Below are 11,378 nucleotides of genomic sequence, written 5' to 3'. Positions count from 1 at the left end.
CGGAGGTGGATGATCGTTGATGGAAGAGGTGGTACCGAGGTGCGGTACGGAAATCTCATCAAGATCGTCATCCGGGAGTTTCGTCAAGGTCGTCTTCGAAGGAGTCCGATGATTCAAAGAGTCAAGTTTGTGCACGTCTACACGTGCGGTCGTCGTCGAATCCGTGAGTCATCGTTGTGTCCAAGTGCTTGTTTCTGTGAGGATCCATTGCAGTTGAAGCGCGTCACATTCGAGGAGTTGCCCGGGAGCAAGGATCGACGTGGGCGAAGACAAGGTGGTGAGGAGGCCATCTGCGTGTCTCGGCAAGGAGATCAAGCTTGGCGTGTAGTGGGACAATGACCAGTTAAGTTAGTAACGACGTGAAGACTGATGGTGCGTCCAATCTTGCACGTTGCACGCGAGATGCGACCGTGTGGACTGGTAGTCCGGATCATGCGTTGGAGTTGAGTCGACAAGCTATAAATCTGCAAGGGTCATCGGATGAGTACGAGGAGACGATATAGTCAAGATTAGGGAGAGATTGTTAGAAATAATCTTTCCTAGTTAGTGTCATCGTTAGAGTCGTATTTTAGTTTTGGAAATTGTCAAGTTTCCTAGTCTAGCTAAGTCTTGTCCTAGTCAGTTTAGGCTAGGTTCTTGCACGAGTAGGGGTTTAGCGTTAGGGTCGGTTACGTGTACGTGTATATATAGACCTGAGGTCCTTTGTAAGTTGTATCGTGAGTTGAGAAAAACATAAAATAAAGAAAGAATAGAGTGCACGATATGTGCCCTTGGCGATAAACTTTGTGTTTGCGTGTGTTCGTGTAGTTTCATGTGATTGATCCGTGGGCAAATCCCAACAGCCTCTCCCTCCTCTGCCCGGACTTCATGGTCTGCAACTTCCTCAAGGTGTTCGGCGAGAACCCCTAGGGCTTCTCGGACCTCTTCGTGGAAAAAGCTAGCCTCGGGGCACTTGAGCACTGCGCCGTGAAGGAAAGGCTATCATAGTGTTATCTCGGTTCTTGGTGAATAAATATGAAGTATGTATTTGAGGATCTGATGTCATGGCTTAAGCAATTTAATTTGTCTCAAGGAAAGGCTACTAACAGCAGTATTCCAGTTTTGTATGTCAGAGTTGTAGTAGTTTAATTTGCTGGTTAGGAATCCATCTGACTGACCTGCCTATGCCATTTGCAGATATTGATTTTGGAACAGGAGTCTATAGATGATCCGGCAACTCAGGCTGATTCCATCTCTCATGCAACACTATTGACGATCAGAGGTATTGAGGGTCTTCTATAAATACTATTTGGTTTTCAGTCCTCTGCGGTGAACTCCTAATGCATTACGAACATATTTGCATTAATGTATTATATCTCCTACTTTTCTGAATTCCGCAGGTGACAAGGCTTCCACTCGGGCAAGCTTTCCATGGAAGCTTCTGAGAAGGTTCTTGGATGGGGAAGGCTTAACTCAATTATTCTTTCCCTTCAGTAGTTTTGGTAAACAAGATGTTCGACAAAAGTAAACAGGCTGATTGCTTCACATACTGATGAAGACCACACTACTATTTATACAAACATTTTCTGTTTCATAGATTTGGGTTCACTTTGTTTTGATTGCGTTTACAAGAAATTCGGTTCTTTTTAATAAGGACGTGAGATGTTCTTACCTTTAGTGTAATATAATAAGCAGCTCAATTACATAACGTTAATTTTTTATTTGGTGAATATATATACTGATAGCTATTAAAATTTTCGTTCATATATATATAATTTTATCCTATTTTCCTGTTTGCACAATGATCTGTTGGTTTGTTAGCGCAAAGGGGGTTAATTACCTCTTGCTTGATTTGATCCTTTGATACAGGAATCTGATCTGAGGATACATTTAGTTCATACTGTTGTGCATCTGTTTAATTGATAGCTTAAGGTACTACTTGGTCAGAATTTGGATTTCCCATCTTATTGGATGACTGCCCACTTATATGATTAATTTTCTAGTATTGCTTCCTACATTTTTTCTTTTATTCTTAGGGTAGATAGATATATTATTTACATAGAAGCACCAGTTTATGATCATATGGATCAAAGAAATAATACTCTCATTGTCTACAGTTACAATCTTTCCGTTAACGCAAAGGATATCAAACAAAAAAAGAGGTGATTGGCCAATTCATATTCCTTGATGATCATGGTGTCACACTTATGGGTCATGAGGCAATCCTGGTTGTTGCAATAACAAGAGGAAACAGATTATGTGCTGTCGGCCATAAAGATGTATACATTGGACCTGGTTTAGTCTATTCGGCTTGAGGAATATGTTTACCGAGTGTTGAGTTGTTGGATTCATGTAATGGTCTCACGACCAGCACTCAATTTTTTTCATCATCCTAGTCAGACTATATAGTAGTTCTATTATGGAATTCACACATGCATGTAAACCGATTGATGTGATATCTTTATTTCTCTTTGCAGTGCCACTAAGCGGAAAATATGTGTGCCTGATGGCTAAAAAGAGTTTTTGCAATTTCCTCTCAACTTCAGGCTGTTGTTGGAAAGAGTGCTACTATGTACATACTCAGGTACTTTCAATTTATTCACTAGCTTAGATGAGAACATAACATCTGATTTCTTCCCTTTTACTAATTTCTCCCATGTCCACTTCTGTATATTAACATTGTACTCTTCATTCAGGTTGTGAAGCTGCTATGGGCATATAATAACTTTGAGGATCCTGATTATTAAAGAAAGATCATTTGCAATGATGAACTGCACGTCGTGTTTGGAACTGGTGGTGCTGACATGTTTAAGATGAACAAGTTATTGGCCAACAACATAACTCATCTTAACTCAAATTACATGCTTTTGTTTCCTATTATCTGCATTTGCGTGATAACGGTCATCTGAATTTATTTTTATTTGCAGAACTCTCAAATATATTATTTTCATATTGCAGTAGATCAAGATGGGGAAGCAAAAAAAACATTAAGGTGCCCAATACACTCCTCAATAAATCAAAATTTAGGCAAGGGATATCATAAATAAAATGATTTTGAATGTTTTTATGAGAAAAAGGTATGTTATGGTGTGAAGGGACAGGGCCTCTTTGATCTAATCCATGCCATACTTTATAAGTGATCGTCACATGTTCAAAATATGCAACGTATGTATTCTGCATTTTGCCTTAACTTTTTATTGCGGCCCATGCTATTAGTCTATACAGAGTTGTTTAAATTCAAGTGCATAGTATTATTGAAGTTCCTTATGATCATATTGTATTCAATTTAACATACAACTAAAGAGTTTGAACTTTGAAAAGAAACTGAGATATCATTTTGTTCCATAAAATAAGCTGTTTTGGCAAACTAAAATAGTTTGTCAAAACGGCTCATATTATGGAACGGATGGAGTAGTATATTAGGTGCCATTTAAGCACAATAAATACTAAAATTGGTTATACTCATATTATATTAAATTTACCATACAACTGAAGAATTTGAACTTTGAAAAGAAGTGAGGTAATATATTGGGTGAGTCTGTTCATATTCAGCCATTTCAGTACATAGATCATGAGCTTACATATATTGCATGTGCATATCATAGTATCACAGAGAACCTCTCCCTGTGAACTGAAGCTTTGTGGCTTGGACCATGAAGGAGGCAATTTGTGGAGGTATTTCTAGAGGTATCAAGACAAAAATAAAATCATTTCTTCTCGAAGAGCCCAGCTGTTCAAATTCAGATCAGTTGAGTATTTTCTGATCTGATTGAAGAGGAAGAATGTTCAAGTAGCTTGAAGTTCAGTACCTCATCGTCTTTAGGCTCCTACGACGTCTCATTTTCTATATCCGTTGGTGTTTTACATAAAATTGACATTTTCATGATATTTTCCTCGGTCGTTACAAAGTTATATAACACACGAATTTCTTCATATTTCAGTGTTGGTACTGAAGAAAATTTGGATGTTTGCATACATTGTTTTAGTACACACTTATTATTGTACGCGTCACTAAGTGAAACTTCTTCGAAGCAAACGCCCCGCCTCAGCTGATGATATCGCAACTTCTTCGACCATGTAATGGGCGCCAAACAAAACATATTGGCTTTACACAAACAACACTGAACTAATTGACGTACCATCCGATAAAAAAGATAATGGAGTAGCTAAAGTAAGATTTGTGTTAGAAAATTTACTTTCTTTCTACGTAACCCCGTGAGGTACATGTATCTTGTATCAGATTTCATCATCAACTGCTTTCCGCTGAACAGTTTTGCTAGAAAAAAATTCACCCTTATTCTTAAAACTAATAAAAACAAATCTAAAACCAAATTAAGTAAATGCATCATCTGCCACACATTACATTTACATTTTTCTTCTAATACCGTACCCAGACTAGTCAAAATTACACTAGTAGGAAAACCCTTATAGGCGGAGCTTAGTTCTGTGGCGCACCTCGAAAAATGCGCCATAGAAATTTATTTTGTGGCCCACCAGGCAAGGTGCGCCACAGAAATAGCTTAATTTTGTGGCGCACCAGCGAACCGTGCGCCACAAAAACATGGTGGGACCCACAACCTGTCACCCCCAATCATTGGTTTTACTATTTCTATGGCGCACGTACCACAGTGCGCCACAAAAATAAGCTATTCTGTGGCGCACGGCAACAGTGCGCCACACAAATAAGCTATTCTGTGGCGCAGTTTGCCTGGTGCGCCACAGAAATAAGGTATTCTGTGGCGCATTGTGTTCGGTGCGCCACAGAATTAGCGAACCAGATATACAAATGTGAGTCAACCTCCCACCTACCACACTACACAAGCCATTCTTCTTCCTCCATCTAGCTCATCCCCCCTTCTCTCTCATACCATTTTGGCTCTACTTTTCACTTGCTCAAGATCGTCATCCGGGAGTTTCGTCAAGGTCGTCTTCGAAGGAGTCCGATGATTCAAAGAGTCAAGTTTGTGCACGTCTACACGTGCGGTCGTCGTCGAATCCGTGAGTCATCGTTGTGTCCAAGTGCTTGTTTCTGTGAGGATCCATTGCAGTTGAAGCGCGTCACATTCGAGGAGTTGCCCGGGAGCAAGGATCGACGTGGGCGAAGACAAGGTGGTGAGGAGGCCATCTGCGTGTCTCGGCAAGGAGATCAAGCTTGGCGTGTAGTGGGACAATGACCAGTTAAGTTAGTAACGACGTGAAGACTGATGGTGCGTCCAATCTTGCACGTTGCACGCGAGATGCGACCGTGTGGACTGGTAGTCCGGATCATGCGTTGGAGTTGAGTCGACAAGCTATAAATCTGCAAGGGTCATCGGATGAGTACGAGGAGACGATATAGTCAAGATTAGGGAGAGATTGTTAGAAATAATCTTTCCTAGTTAGTGTCATCGTTAGAGTCGTATTTTAGTTTTGGAAATTGTCAAGTTTCCTAGTCTAGCTAAGTCTTGTCCTAGTCAGTTTAGGCTAGGTTCTTGCACGAGTAGGGGTTTAGCGTTAGGGTCGGTTACGTGTACGTGTATATATAGACCTGAGGTCCTTTGTAAGTTGTATCGTGAGTTGAGAAAAACATAAAATAAAGAAAGAATAGAGTGCACGATATGTGCCCTTGGCGATAAACTTTGTGTTTGCGTGTGTTCGTGTAGTTTCATGTGATTGATCCGTGGGCAAATCCCAACAGCCTCTCCCTCCTCTGCCCGGACTTCATGGTCTGCAACTTCCTCAAGGTGTTCGGCGAGAACCCCTAGGGCTTCTCGGACCTCTTCGTGGAAAAAGCTAGCCTCGGGGCACTTGAGCACTGCGCCGTGAAGGAAAGGCTATCATAGTGTTATCTCGGTTCTTGGTGAATAAATATGAAGTATGTATTTGAGGATCTGATGTCATGGCTTAAGCAATTTAATTTGTCTCAAGGAAAGGCTACTAACAGCAGTATTCCAGTTTTGTATGTCAGAGTTGTAGTAGTTTAATTTGCTGGTTAGGAATCCATCTGACTGACCTGCCTATGCCATTTGCAGATATTGATTTTGGAACAGGAGTCTATAGATGATCCGGCAACTCAGGCTGATTCCATCTCTCATGCAACACTATTGACGATCAGAGGTATTGAGGGTCTTCTATAAATACTATTTGGTTTTCAGTCCTCTGCGGTGAACTCCTAATGCATTACGAACATATTTGCATTAATGTATTATATCTCCTACTTTTCTGAATTCCGCAGGTGACAAGGCTTCCACTCGGGCAAGCTTTCCATGGAAGCTTCTGAGAAGGTTCTTGGATGGGGAAGGCTTAACTCAATTATTCTTTCCCTTCAGTAGTTTTGGTAAACAAGATGTTCGACAAAAGTAAACAGGCTGATTGCTTCACATACTGATGAAGACCACACTACTATTTATACAAACATTTTCTGTTTCATAGATTTGGGTTCACTTTGTTTTGATTATGCGCGTTTACAAGAAATTCGGTTCTTTTTAATAAGGACGTGAGATGTTCTTACCTTTAGTGTAATATAATAAGCAGCTCAATTACATAACGTTAATTTTTTATTTGGTGAATATATATACTGATAGCTATTAAAATTTTCGTTCATATATATATAATTTTATCCTATTTTCCTGTTTGCACAATGATCTGTTGGTTTGTTAGCGCAAAGGGGGTTAATTACCTCTTGCTTGATTTGATCCTTTGATACAGGAATCTGATCTGAGGATACATTTAGTTCATACTGTTGTGCATCTGTTTAATTGATAGCTTAAGGTACTACTTGGTCAGAATTTGGATTTCCCATCTTATTGGATGACTGCCCACTTATATGATTAATTTTCTAGTATTGCTTCCTACATTTTTTCTTTTATTCTTAGGGTAGATAGATATATTATTTACATAGAAGCACCAGTTTATGATCATATGGATCAAAGAAATAATACTCTCATTGTCTACAGTTACAATCTTTCCGTTAACGCAAAGGATATCAAACAAAAAAAGAGGTGATTGGCCAATTCATATTCCTTGATGATCATGGTGTCACACTTATGGGTCATGAGGCAATCCTGGTTGTTGCAATAACAAGAGGAAACAGATTATGTGCTGTCGGCCATAAAGATGTATACATTGGACCTGGTTTAGTCTATTCGGCTTGAGGAATATGTTTACCGAGTGTTGAGTTGTTGGATTCATGTAATGGTCTCACGACCAGCACTCAATTTTTTTCATCATCCTAGTCAGACTATATAGTAGTTCTATTATGGAATTCACACATGCATGTAAACCGATTGATGTGATATCTTTATTTCTCTTTGCAGTGCCACTAAGCGGAAAATATGTGTGCCTGATGGCTAAAAAGAGTTTTTGCAATTTCCTCTCAACTTCAGGCTGTTGTTGGAAAGAGTGCTACTATGTACATACTCAGGTACTTTCAATTTATTCACTAGCTTAGATGAGAACATAACATCTGATTTCTTCCCTTTTACTAATTTCTCCCATGTCCACTTCTGTATATTAACATTGTACTCTTCATTCAGGTTGTGAAGCTGCTATGGGCATATAATAACTTTGAGGATCCTGATTATTAAAGAAAGATCATTTGCAATGATGAACTGCACGTCGTGTTTGGAACTGGTGGTGCTGACATGTTTAAGATGAACAAGTTATTGGCCAACAACATAACTCATCTTAACTCAAATTACATGCTTTTGTTTCCTATTATCTGCATTTGCGTGATAACGGTCATCTGAATTTATTTTTATTTGCAGAACTCTCAAATATATTATTTTCATATTGCAGTAGATCAAGATGGGAAGCAAAAAAACATTAAGGTGCCCAATACACTCCTCAATAAATCAAAATTTAGGCAAGGGATATCATAAATAAAATGATTTTGAATGTTTTTATGAGAAAAAGGTATGTTATGGTGTGAAGGGACAGGGCCTCTTTGATCTAATCCATGCCATACTTTATAAGTGATCGTCACATGTTCAAAATATGCAACGTATGTATTCTGCATTTTGCCTTAACTTTTATTGCGGCCCATGCTATTAGTCTATACAGAGTTGTTTAAATTCAAGTGCATAGTATTATTGAAGTTCCTTATGATCATATTGTATTCAATTTAACATACAACTAAAGAGTTTGAACTTTGAAAAGAAACTGAGATATCATTTTGTTCCATAAAATAAGCTGTTTTGGCAAACTAAAATAGTTTGTCAAAACGGCTCATATTATGGAACGGATGGAGTAGTATATTAGGTGCCATTTAAGCACAATAAATACTAAAATTGGTTATACTCATATTATATTAAATTTACCATACAACTGAAGAATTTGAACTTTGAAAAGAAGTGAGGTAATATATTGGGTGAGTCTGTTCATATTCAGCCATTTCAGTACATAGATCATGAGCTTACATATATTGCATGTGCATATCATAGTATCACAGAGAACCTCTCCCTGTGAACTGAAGCTTTGTGGCTTGGACCATGAAGGAGGCAATTTGTGGAGGTATTTCTAGAGGTATCAAGACAAAAATAAAATCATTTCTTCTCGAAGAGCCCAGCTGTTCAAATTCAGATCAGTTGAGTATTTTCTGATCTGATTGAAGAGGAAGAATGTTCAAGTAGCTTGAAGTTCAGTACCTCATCGTCTTTAGGCTCCTCTGACGTCTCATTTTCTATATCCGTTGGTGTTTTACATAAAATTGACATTTTCATGATATTTTCCTCGGTCGTTACAAAGTTATATAACACACGAATTTCTTCATATTTCAGTGTTGGTACTGAAGAAAATTTGGATGTTTGCATACATTGTTTTAGTACACACTTATTATTGTACGCGTCACTAAGTGAAACTTCTTCGAAGCAAACGCCCCGCCTCAGCTGATGATATCGCAACTTCTTCGACCATGTAATGGGCGCCAAACAAAACATATTGGCTTTACACAAACAACACTGAACTAATTGACGTACCATCCGATAAAAAAGATAATGGAGTAGCTAAAGTAAGATTTGTGTTAGAAAATTTACTTTCTTTCTACGTAACCCCGTGAGGTACATGTATCTTGTATCAGATTTCATCATCAACTGCTTTCCGCTGAACAGTTTTGCTAGAAAAAAATTCACCCTTATTCTTAAAACTAATAAAAACAAATCTAAAACCAAATTAAGTAAATGCATCATCTGCCACACATTACATTTACATTTTTCTTCTAATACCGTACCCAGACTAGTCAAAATTACACTAGTAGGAAAACCCTTATAGGCGGAGCTTAGTTCTGTGGCGCACCTCGAAAAATGCGCCATAGAAATTTATTTTGTGGCCCACCAGGCAAGGTGCGCCACAGAAATAGCTTAATTTTGTGGCGCACCAGCGAACCGTGCGCCACAAAAACATGGTGGGACCCACAACCTGTCACCCCCAATCATTGGTTTTACTATTTCTATGGCGCACGTACCACAGTGCGCCACAAAAATAAGCTATTCTGTGGCGCACGGCAACAGTGCGCCACACAAATAAGCTATTCTGTGGCGCAGTTTGCCTGGTGCGCCACAGAAATAAGGTATTCTGTGGCGCATTGTGTTCGGTGCGCCACAGAATTAGCGAACCAGATATACAAATGTGAGTCAACCTCCCACCTACCACACTACACAAGCCATTCTTCTTCCTCCATCTAGCTCATCCCCCCTTCTCTCTCATACCATTTTGGCTCTACTTTTCACTTGCTTGGGTATTTATTGAACTTACTTTGGTTGATACTTAGTTGGAGTTGAGGAGAAGGCTCTCCATACTCTCTCCTCCTCTCGAACTCATCGATCGCGGTCTCGTCTCGGTATCGAATCTAGAAGGTGAGTAGTTGGAGGAGACATACATATGCTTGGAGGAGACATGCATATGCTTGTAGATCTTGTGTGCCCGTCGTGTGTATGGATGCTTGTTGCAGGTGAAACGCTTGTGTGTGTGTGCCGGTGTGGTGCATGGATGTTTGCCGAAATGTTGATTCATTTCCGTTTCGGCAAATTTTGCACTACCCATATGTCCTACTTTGAGGAGAGGTCATGCCGAATTTTTCCGCTCCATGTAATACCTTGAGGAGAGGTACGGCCCATGCATGTGTGTGCATTTGGTGCGGTTCTAATTTCCTGTTCTATGTATACCATTTGCAGGCAAGCATGGTCCTCTCGATGAGTTCCGCTCGAATCTCTAGATACAAGATAGACGCGAAGGAGGACATGATTCGGGACAGTAGGCGCCAGATAAGATGTCCGTGTCGATCATGCAAACTCGAGCGCTGGATCAACCCTGATTCCGGACAACTAGAGGAGCACCTGCTGAAGCGCGGTTTCATGCAAGACAACCAGGCGCGGCCGGCCCCATCAAATGGTGCGCATGAAGACCATGTCGAGCGAGATGACTATCATCATGAAGAAGACTATCATCATGCCGACGGGGACTATCATCATGAAGAAGAAGTCGGCGGAGAAGATCATCATGAAGAAGAAGATGCCGGCGGAGAACATCATCATGATGAAGAAGAAGATTCCGGCGCGACCCCGCTAATTTCGGCCTTGCGGGACTCTCATGTTCAAGATCTTCTCCTCCAGGAGACGAGCAACGATAGAGTTGTAGCTAGAGAGAGAGCCATGCTGTCGCAAATGGAGAAAGACGGGATGACTCCGATCTTTCCTGGGTGTCGTCCGCAGGATACGCGCTTGCATGTAACGCTTGATTACCTGCAGATGAAGACGCAGAACAAATGGACCGATTCCAGCTTCAGCAAGAACTTAAAATTCTGGCACGATCGTCTCCCGGAGGGGAACACATTGCCAAGTAGTACCGAGGAGGCCAAAGAAAGTCGTGTGTCCCCTTGACCTACCGCACGAAAAATACCACGCCTGCATTAATGATTGTGTGATTTATAGGTGCGAGTACAAGGACAGAACCACATGTCCAGTGTGTGGCCACAGACGGTACAAGGTTGGGAACAAGAAGGTACCTCGAAAAGTGGTATGGTACTTTCCTATCACTCCCCGTCTGCAGCGGTATTTCGTGGACCCTAAGGAAGCAAAGCTCATGCAATGGCACGCGGAAAGGCAGAAGCCCGAAGAAGATCCGGAGATGGGCTATATGCTGACACACCCTTCAGACGCTGGACAGTGGCAAGCATTGGACATCGCCTTCCCTAGGTTCGGGGGCGACAGAAGGAACATCAGCCTGGGTATGAGCACCGATGAACTCAATCCGTTCGGCAACCAGAGTAGCACGCATAGCACCTGGCCTGTGTTTGTATGGCCTTACAACCTACCCCCGTGGTTGTGCACCAAGCAAAGGTACATACACCTGAGTATTCTCATTCAGGGGCCGAAACAACCAGGTGTCGACATGCATTTGTATCTCGGGCTGCTGAAAGAGGAGTT

At 40.7% G+C, this 11,378-nt stretch overlaps 2 long non-coding RNA genes across 2 annotated transcripts; both read left to right on the top strand.

The window, feature by feature from the left end:
- The first annotated feature begins 1,120 nt into the window (after nt 1–1,120).
- On the top strand, nt 1,121–2,947 carry LOC139831985 (uncharacterized). The gene is made up of 3 exons (XR_011746413.1): nt 1,121–1,445; nt 2,097–2,563; nt 2,676–2,947. It is a non-coding gene; the product is annotated as an uncharacterized lncRNA (long non-coding RNA).
- Nucleotides 2,948–5,911: 2,964 nt separating this feature from the next.
- LOC139831984 (uncharacterized) lies at nt 5,912–7,749 on the top strand. Its single transcript, XR_011746412.1, has 3 exons — nt 5,912–6,259; nt 6,915–7,381; nt 7,494–7,749. It is a non-coding gene; the product is annotated as an uncharacterized lncRNA (long non-coding RNA).
- Nucleotides 7,750–11,378: the final 3,629 nt, after the last annotated feature.

This window comes from Lolium perenne, chromosome 6 (assembly GCF_019359855.2).
Source record: "Lolium perenne isolate Kyuss_39 chromosome 6, Kyuss_2.0, whole genome shotgun sequence".
Lineage (NCBI taxonomy): Eukaryota > Viridiplantae > Streptophyta > Magnoliopsida > Poales > Poaceae > Lolium > Lolium perenne.
The sequence above is the reverse complement of the archived record's forward strand: the minus strand, read 5'-3'. Positions and strand labels throughout refer to the sequence as shown.